The following is a 10,000-nucleotide window of genomic DNA, read 5'->3' as shown; positions in this document are numbered from 1 at the left end:
CTGGTGATGGCGGGGAGGAGGAGCAGCAGCAGCCAGCCTCCAGCAGCCAGCCAGCCTCCAGCAGCTGATGGCGGTGTGTGGGAGCAGCAGCCAGCCTCCAGCGGCCAGCCAGCCTCCAGCAGCTGATGGCGGGGTGGAGGAGCTGCAGCCAGCGTCCATCAGCTGATGGCGGGGTGGAAGAGCAGCAGGCAGCCTCCAGCTGGTGATGGCGGGGTGGAGGAGCTGCAGCCAGCGTCCAGCAGCTGATGGCGGGGTGCAGGAGCAGCAGCCAGCCTCCAGCAGCTGATGGCGGGGTGGAGGAGCTGCAGCCAGCCTCCAGCAGCCAGCCTCCAGCTAGTGATGGCGGGGTGGAGAAGCAGGCAGCCTCCGTCAGCTGATGGCGGGGTGGAGGAGCAGAAGCCAGCCTCCAGCAGCTGATGGCGGGGTGCAGGAGCTGCAGCCAGCGTCCAGCAGCTGATGGTGGGGTGGAGGAGCTGCAGCCAGCCTCCAGCAGCCAGCCTCCAGCTAGTGATGGCGGGGTGGAGAAGCAGGCAGCCTCCGTCAGCTGATGGCGGGGTGGAGGAGCAGAAGCCAGCCTCCAGCAGCTGATGGCGGGGTGCAGGAGCTGCAGCCAGCGTCCAGCAGCTGATGGTGGGGTGGAGGAGCTGCAGCCAGCGTCCAGCAGCTGATGGTGGGGTGGAGGAGCTGCAGCCAGCCTCCAGCAGCCAGCCTCCAGCAGCTGATGGCGGGGTGCAGGAGCAGCAGCCAGCCTCCAGCAGCTGATGGCGGGGTGCAGGAGCAGCAGGCAGCCTCCAGCAGCTGATGGCGGGGTGGAGGAGCAGAAGCCAGCCTCCAGCAGCTGATGGCGGGGTGCAGGAGCTGCAGCCAGCGTCCAGCAGCTGATGGTGGGGTGGAGGAGCTGCAGCCAGCGTCCAGCAGCTGATGGTTGGGTGGAGGAGCAGCAGCCAGCCTCCAGCAGCCAGCCTCCAGCTAGTGATGGCGGGGTGGAGAAGCAGGCAGCCTCCATCAGCTGATGGCGGGGTGGAGGAGCAGAAGCCAGCCTCCAGCTGGTGATGGCGGGGTGCAGGAGCTGCAGGCAGCCTCCAGCAGCTGATGGCGGGGTGCAGGAGCTGCAGGCAGCCTCCAGCAGCTGATGGCGGGGTGGAGGAGCTGCAGCCAGCGTCCAGCAGCTGATGGTGGGGTGGAGGAGCTGCAGCCAGCGTCCAGCAGCTGATGGTTGGGTGGAGGAGCAGCAGCCAGCCTCCAGCAGCTGATGGCGGGGTGCAGGAGCTGCAGGCAGCCTCCAGCAGCTGATGGCGGGGTGGAGGAGCTGCAGCCAGCCTCCAGCAGCCAGCCTCCAGCTAGTGATGGCGGGGTGGAGAAGCAGGCAGCCTCCATCAGCTGATGGCGGGGTGGAGGAGCAGAAGCCAGCCTCCAGCAGCTGATGGCGGGGTGCAGGAGGTGCAGGCAGCCTCCAGCAGCTGATGGCGGGGTGCAGGAGCAGCAGGCAGCCTCCAGCAGCTGATGGCGGGGTGCAGGAGCTGCAACCAGCCTCCAGCTGGTGATGGCGGGGTGGAGGAGCTGCAGCCAGCCTCCAGCAGCCAGCCCCCAGCAGCTGATGGCGGGGTGGAGGAGCAGAAGCCAGCCTCCAGCAGCTGATGGTGGGGTGCAGGAGCTGCAGCCAGCCTCCAGCAGCCAGCCTCCAGCTGGTGATGGCGGGGTGGAGGAGCAGCAGCAGACAGCCTCCAGCAGCCAGCCAGCCTCCAGGAGCTGATGGCGGTGTGTGGGAGCAGCAGCCAGCCTCCAGCGTTCAGCCAGCATCCATCAGCTGATGGCGGTGTGAAGGAGCTGCAGCCAGCCTCCAGCAGGTCATGGTGGGGTGGAGGAGCAGCAGCCAGCCTCCAGCAGCTGATGGCGGGTTGCAGGAGCTGCAGCCAGCCTCCAGCAAATGATGGCGGGGTGCAGGAGCTGCAGGCAGCCTCCAGCAGCTGATGGCGGGGTGCAGGAGCAGCAGGCAGCCTCCAGCTGCTGATGACGGGGTGCAGGAGCTGCAACCAGCCTCCAGCTGGTGATGGTGGGGTGGAGGAGCTGCAGCCAGCCTCGAACAGCTGATGGCAGGGTGCAGGAGCAGCAGCCAGCCTCCAGCAGCTGATGGCGGGGCGCAGGAGCTGCAGGCAGCCTCCAGCAGCTGATGGCGGGGTGCAGGAGCAGCAGCCAGCCTCCAGCTGGTGATGGCGGGGTGAAGGAGCTGCAGCCAGCCACCAGCAGCTGATGGCGGGGTGAAGGAGCTGCAGCCAGCCACCAGCAGCTGATGGCGGGGTGGAGGAGCTGCAGCCAGCGTCCAGCAGCTGATGGTTGGGTGGTGGAGGAGCAGCAGCCAGCCTCCAGCAGCTGATGGCGGGGTGCAGGAGCAGCAGCCAGCGTCCAGCAGCTGATGGTTGGGTGGAGGAGCAGCAGCCAGCCTCCAGCAGCTGCTGGCGGGGTGCAGGAGCAGCAGCCAGCCTCCAGCAGCTGATGGCGGGGTGCAGGAGCTGCAGGCAGCCTCCAGCAGCTGATGGCGGTGTGCAGGAGCTGCAGCCAGCCTCCAGCAGCTGATGGCGGGGTGCAGGGGCTGCAGGCAGCCTCCAGCAGCTGATGGCGGGGTGCAGGAGCTGCAACCAGCCTCCAGCTGGTGATGGCGGGGTGGAGGAGCAGCAGCCAGCCTCCAGCAGCCAGCCTCCAGCTGCTGATGGCGGGGTGGAGGAACAGAAGCCTCCAGCAGCTGATGGCAGGGTGCAGGAGCAGCAGCCAGCCTCCAGCTGGTGATGGCGGGGTGGAGGAGCTGAAACCTGGGTCGGACCTGGTCTGCAGCAGGGCCCATTACCACTCAGAAGCTGATGGCAGTGTGTGTTTAGGTCCCTGCGGGGTGGATGAGCTGAAACCTGGGTCAGACTTGGTGTGCAGCAGGGCTCAGCACCCTCCAGAAGCCGATGACAGTGTGTCTTTAACTCCCTGCCTGGTGGGAGAGCTGAAAGCTGGGTCGGACCTGGTCTTTAGCAGAGCTCAGCAGCCTCCAGAAGCTGATGGCAGTGTGTGTTTCATCCCCTGCGGGGTGGGAGAGCTGAAACGTGGGTCGGACCTGGTCTGCAGCAGGGCCCATCACCATCCAGAAGCTGACGGCGGTGTGTGTTTAAGTCCCTGCGGGGTGGGAGAGCCATAACCTGGGTCGGACCTGGTCTGCAGCAGAGCTCAGCAGCCTCCAGAACCTGATGGCAGTGTGTCTTTAATCCACTGCGGGGTGCAGGAGCTGAAACCTGGGTCGGACCTGGTCTGCAGCAGGGCTCAGCAGCCAGCAGAAGGTGACGGCAGTGTGTGTTTAGTTCCCTGCGGGGTGCAGGAGCTGAAACCTGGGTCGGACCTGGTCTGCAGCAGAGCTCAGCAGCCAGCAGAAGGTGATGGCAGTGTGTGTTTAAGTCCCTGCCTGGTGGGAGAGCTGAAACCTGGGTCGGACCTGGTCTATAGAAGAGCTCAGCAGCCTCCAGAAGCTGATGGCAGTGTGTGTGTTTTGGTCCCTGCGGGGTGCAGGAGCAGGAACCCGGGTCGGACCTGGTCTATAGCGGAGCTCAGCAGCCTCCAGCAGCTGATGGCAGTGTGTGTTTAATTCCCTGCCTGGTGGGAGAGCTGTAACCCGGGTCGGACTTGGTCTGCAGCAGGGCCCATCACCATCCAGAAGCTGATGGCAGTGTGTCTTTAATTCCCTGCGGGGTGGAGGAGCAGAAACCTGGGTCGGACCTGGTCTATAGCAGAGCTCAGCAGCCTCCAGAAGCTGATGGCAGTGTGTGTTCAAGTCCCTGCGGGGTGGGAGAGCTGAAACCTGGGTCGGACCTGGTCTATAGAAGAGCTCAGCAGCCTCCAGCAGCTGATGGCAGTGTGTGTTTAAGTCCCTGCGGGGTGGGAGAGCTATATCCCGGGTCGGACCTGGTCTATAGCAGAGCTCAGCAGCCTCCAGCAGCTGATGGCAGTGTGTGTTTAAGTCCCTGCGGGGTGGGAGAGCTGAAACCTCGGTCGGACCTGGTCTATGGCAGAGCTCAGCAGCCTCCAGAAGCTGATGGCAGCGTGCCTCTAAGTCCCTGCCTGGTGGGAGAGCTGAAACCTGGGTCGGACATGGTCTGCAGCAGGGCTCGGCAGCCTCCAGCAGCTGATGGCAGTGTGTCTTTAAGTCCCTGCCTGGTGGGAGAGCTGAAACCTGGGTCGGACCTGGTCTATAGCAGAGCTCAGCAGCCTCCAGCAGCTGATGGCAGTGTGTGTTTAAGTCCCTGCCTGGTGTGAGAGCTGAAACCTGGGTCGGACCTGGTCTATAGAAGAGCTCAGCAGCCTCCAGCAGCTGATGGCAGTGTGTCTTTAAGTCACTGCCTGGTGGGAGAGCTGAAACCTGGGTCGGACCTGGTCTATAGTAGAGCTCAGCAGCCTCCAGCAGCTGATTGCAGTGTGTGTTTAAGTCCCTGCCTGGTGGGAGAGCTGATATCCGGGTCGGACCTGGTCCACAGCAGGGCCCATCACCCTCCAGAAGCTGGTGGCAGTGTGTGTTTAAGTCCCTGCGGGGTGCAGGAGCAGAAACCTGGGTGGGACCTGGTCTGCAGCAGAGCTCGGCAGCCTCCAGCAGCTGATGGCAGTGAGTGTTTAAGTCCCTGCGGGGTGGAGGAGCAGAAACCTGGGTCGGACCCGGTCTACAGCAGAGCTCAGCAGCCCCCAGAAGCTGATGGCAGTGTGTGTGTGTGTGTGTGTGTTTAAGTCTCTGCCTGGTTGGAGAGCCGATACCTGGGTCGGACCTGGTCTGCAGCAGGGCTCAGCAGCCTCCAGAAGCTGATGGCAGTGTGTCTTTCATTCCCTGCGGGGTGCAGGAGCAGAAACCTGGGTCGGACCTGGTCTATAGCGGAGCTCAGCAGCCTCCAGCAGCTGATGGCAGTGTGTGTGTTAAAGACCCTGCGGGGTGGGAGAGCTGAAACCTGGGTCGGACCTGGTCTGCAGCAGGGCTCAGCAGCCCCCAGAAGCTGATGGCTGTGTGTGTTTAAGTCCCTGCGGGGTGGGAGAGCTGAAACCTGGGTCGGACCTGGCCCGCAGCAGGGCCCATCACCCTCCAGAAGCTGATGGCGGTGTGGGTTTAAGTCCCTGCGGGGTTGAGGAGCTGAAACCTGGGTCGGACCTGGTCTGCAGCAGGGCCCATCACCATCCAGAAGCTGATGGCTGTGTGTGTTTAAGTCCCAGGGGGGTGGGAGAGCCATAACCTGGGTCGGACCTGGTCTGCAGCAGGGCTCAGCAGCCTCCAGTTGCAGATGGCAGTGTGTGTTTAGTTCCCTGCGGGGTGCAGGAGCTGAAACCTGGGTCGGACCTGGTCTATAGCAGAGCTCAGCAGCCTCCAGAAGCTGATGGCAGTGTGTCTTCAATTCCCTGCGGGGTGCAGGAGCTGATACCTGGGTCGGACCTGGTCTGCAGCAGGGCCCATCACCATCCAGACGCTGATGGCAGTGTGTGTTTAAGTCCTAGTGGGCTGCAGGAGCTGAAACCTGGGTCGGACCTGCTCTATAGTAGAGCTCAGCAGCCTCCAGAAGCTGATGGCAGTGTGTCTTTAAGTCCCTGCGGGGTGGGATAGCTGAAACCTGGGTCGGACCTGGTCTGCAGCAGGGCCCATCACCATCCAGACGCTGATGGCAGTGTGTGTTTAAGTCCTAGTGGGCTGCAGGAGCTGAAACCTGGGTCGGACCTGCTCTATAGTAGAGCTCAGCAGCCTCCAGAAGCTGATGGCAGTGTGTCTTTAAGTCCCTGCGGGGTGGGATAGCTGAAACCTGGGTCGGACCTGGTCTGCAGCAGGGCCCATCACCCTCCAGAAGCTGTTGGCAGTGTGTCTTCCATTCCTAGTGGGGCAGGGGAGCAAAGACCTGGGCAGAGGAGCGCCTGTCTGCATCCGATCCGGCCCCTCAGCAGCCCGCCGTGAGCCTTAGAGAACCCCCCCCCCCCCCCAGCGGGCTCCAGGAACCGGGCCCTGCGTCGGACCCAGCTCAGTAAGGCCCTCCCTCGGGCCCTGCAGCAGGTGGCCCCGTCTATGCAGTCGAAAACCCCGCGAAAATCGGTGTAGAAACGCCCGAGAGGCGTGGTGCGGTTCCCCCGGCCGGTACCGGGTCCGGACCGGTCCGGAAGTCCACCCAGAACACTGCCTGGGGCTTCTGGGCGGCTCCCCAGGCGCAGGCAGTCGAAAACCGCGTGAAAATCGGTTCAGAATTGACAAAACGGCGACCTCGTCGCTCCAAAAACTAAGTCCAAACTAAGCCTTTCGCTTATCGCTTAACGCTTAAGGCGGTCGGCCTTATGGCCAGTAAATGAAAAGTGCCTGCGCCCCTGGAGGTTTTGGAAGGTGCGAGCGATGACCATGCTCGGGTTAGTAGGTGAGGCCATCGGAAAACCAGCGTGAGTTGGCGGGTTTGGGTGGCAATCTATTCCAGGCAGAGTCGACTATCTCTGGGCATCAATTTTGGGATTTTTCCGGCTCTGGTTCTGGGAGAAACGCAGGGGCAAAGTGCACGAGCCGCGGCCGATTTTGGTGGCCTGTCCCTGGGCACAAAGTCTGAGGAGTGTGGGCCTGGTTCTCCGAAAAATACCAGTCTGCTGGAGCTCACTCCCATGGCTCCAGGGGGCACGGCACACCCCCCGGTAGCCGACCAAAGTGCTCTACTCGGGCCAGACTCGGACCCACGACCCGGGGTGAGAACCACAACTACTGGTCATCCTTTTGACCTCCAGGGGGCGCGGCAGAGCCTCCCCAGTCCGACGCAAGTGCCCCACTTGGGCCATACTCAGACCCACGGCCCGGGGCGAGAACCACAACTACTGGTCATCCTTTAGACCTCCAGGGGGCCCGGCACAGCCTCCCTAGACCGACACAAGTGCTCCACTTGGGCTGTACTCTGACCCAAGTCCCGGTGCGAGAACCACAACTACTGGTCATCCTTTAGACCTCCAGGGGGCCCGGCACAGCCTCCCTAGGCCGACACAAGTGCTCCACTTGGGCTATACTCTGACCCAAGTCCCGGGGCGAGAACCACAACTACTGGTCATCCTTTTGACCTCATGGTCATCCTTTAGATCTCCAGGGGGCCCGGCACAGCCTCCCTAGGCCGACACAAGTGCTCCACTTGGGCTATACTCTGACCCAAGTCCCGGGGCGAGAACCACAACTACTGGTCATCCTTTAGACCTCCAGGGGGCACGGCACACCCCCCGGTAGCCGACCAAAGTGCTCTACTCGGGCCAGACTCGGACCCACGACCCGGGGTGAGAACCACAACTACTGGTCATCCTTTAGACCTCCAGGGGGCCCGGCACAGCCTCCCTAGTCCGACACAAGTGCTCCACTTGGGCTATACTCTGACCCAAGTCCCGGGGCGAGAACCACAACTACTGGTCATCCTTTAGACCTCCAGGGGGACCGGCACAGCCTCCCTAGACCGACACAAGTGCACCACTTGGACCATACTCTGACCCAAGTCCCGGGGCGAGAACCACAACTACTGGTCATCCTTTTGACCTCATGGTCATCCTTTAGACCTCAAGGGGGCACGGCAGAGCCTCCCTAGTCCGACACAAGTGTCCCACTTGGGCTATACTATGACCCAAGTCCCGGGGCGAGAACCACAACTACTGGTCATCCTTTAGACCTCAAGGGGGCACGGCAGAGCCTCCCTAGTCCGACACAAGTGTCCCACTTGGGCCATACTCAGACCCACGGCCCGGGGCGAGAACCACAACTACTGGTCATCCTTTAGACCTCCAGGGGGCCCGGCACAGCCTCCCTAGTCCGACGCAAGTGCTCCACTTGGGCTGTACTCTGACCCAAGTCCCGGGGCGAGAACCACAACTAATGGTCATCCTTTAGACCTCCAGGGGGCACGGCACAGCCTCCCTAGTCCGACACAAGTGCTCCACTTGGGCTATACTCTGACCCAAGTCCCGGGGCGAGAACCACAACTACTGGTCATCCTTTAGACCTCCAGGGGGCACGGCAGAGCCTCCCTAGTCCGACACAAGTGTCCCACTTGGGCTATTCTCTGACCCAAGTCCCGGGGCGAGAACCACAACTACTGGTCATCCTTTAGACCTCCAGGGGGCACGACACAGCCTCCCTAGTCCGACCCAAGTGCTCCACTTGGGCTATACTATGACCCAAGTCCCGGGGCGAGAACCACAACTACTGGTCATCCTTTAGACCTCCAGGGGGCACGGCACAGCCTCCCTAGTCCGACACAAGTGCTCCACTTGGGCTATACTCTGACCCAAGTCCCGGGGCGAGAACCACAACTACTGGTCATCCTTTAGACCTCCAGGGGGCACGGCACAGCCTCCCTAGTCCGACACAAGTGCTCCACTTGGGCTATACTCTGACCCAAGTCCCGGGGCGAGAACCACAACTACTGGTCATCCTTTTGACCTCATGGTCATCCTTTAGACCTCCAGGGGGCCCGGCACAGCCTCCCTAGGCCGACACAAGTGCTCCACTTGGGCTATACTCTGACCCAAGTCCCGGGGCGAGAACCACAACTACTGGTCATCCTTTAGACCTCCAGGGGGCACGGCACAGCCTCCCTAGTCCGACACAAGTGCTCCACTTGGGCTATACTCTGACCCAAGTCCCGGGGCGAGAACCACAACTACTGGTCATCCTTTTGACCTCATGGTCATCCTTTAGACCTCCAGGGGGCCCGGCACAGCCTCCCTAGACCGACACAAGTGCTCCACTTGGGCTGTACTCTGACCCAAGTCCCGGTGCGAGAACCACAACTACTGGTCATCCTTTAGACCTCCAGGGGGCCCGGCACAGCCTCCCTAGGCCGACACAAGTGCTCCACTTGGGCTATACTCTGACCCAAGTCCCGGGGCGAGAACCACAACTACTGGTCATCCTTTTGACCTCATGGTCATCCTTTAGATCTCCAGGGGGCCCGGCACAGCCTCCCTAGGCCGACACAAGTGCTCCACTTGGGCTATACTCTGACCCAAGTCCCGGGGCGAGAACCACAACTACTGGTCATCCTTTAGACCTCCAGGGGGCACGGCACACCCCCCGGTAGCCGACCAAAGTGCTCTACTCGGGCCAGACTCGGACCCACGACCCGGGGTGAGAACCACAACTACTGGTCATCCTTTAGACCTCCAGGGGGCCCGGCACAGCCTCCCTAGTCCGACACAAGTGCTCCACTTGGGCTATACTCTGACCCAAGTCCCGGGGCGAGAACCACAACTACTGGTCATCCTTTAGACCTCCAGGGGGACCGGCACAGCCTCCCTAGACCGACACAAGTGCACCACTTGGGCCATACTCTGACCCAAGTCCCGGGGCGAGAACCACAACTACTGGTCATCCTTTTGACCTCATGGTCATCCTTTAGACCTCAAGGGGGCACGGCAGAGCCTCCCTAGTCCGACACAAGTGTCCCACTTGGGCTATACTATGACCCAAGTCCCGGGGCGAGAACCACAACTACTGGTCATCCTTTAGACCTCAAGGGGGCACGGCAGAGCCTCCCTAGTCCGACACAAGTGTCCCACTTGGGCCATACTCAGACCCACGGCCCGGGGCGAGAACCACAACTACTGGTCATCCTTTAGACCTCCAGGGGGCCCGGCACAGCCTCCCTAGTCCGACGCAAGTGCTCCACTTGGGCTGTACTCTGACCCAAGTCCCGGGGCGAGAACCACAACTAATGGTCATCCTTTAGACCTCCAGGGGGCACGGCACAGCCTCCCTAGTCCGACACAAGTGCTCCACTTGGGCTATACTCTGACCCAAGTCCCGGGGCGAGAACCACAACTACTGGTCATCCTTTAGACCTCCAGGGGGCACGGCAGAGCCTCCCTAGTCCGACACAAGTGTCCCACTTGGGCTATTCTCTGACCCAAGTCCCGGGGCGAGAACCACAACTACTGGTCATCCTTTAGACCTCCAGGGGGCACGACACAGCCTCCCTAGTCCGACCCAAGTGCTCCACTTGGG

The sequence above is a fragment of the Nothobranchius furzeri genome, unplaced genomic scaffold (genome assembly GCF_043380555.1).
Source record: "Nothobranchius furzeri strain GRZ-AD unplaced genomic scaffold, NfurGRZ-RIMD1 Scf110, whole genome shotgun sequence".
Taxonomy (NCBI): domain Eukaryota; kingdom Metazoa; phylum Chordata; class Actinopteri; order Cyprinodontiformes; family Nothobranchiidae; genus Nothobranchius; species Nothobranchius furzeri.
The sequence above is the reverse complement of the archived record's forward strand: the minus strand, read 5'-3'. Positions refer to the sequence as shown.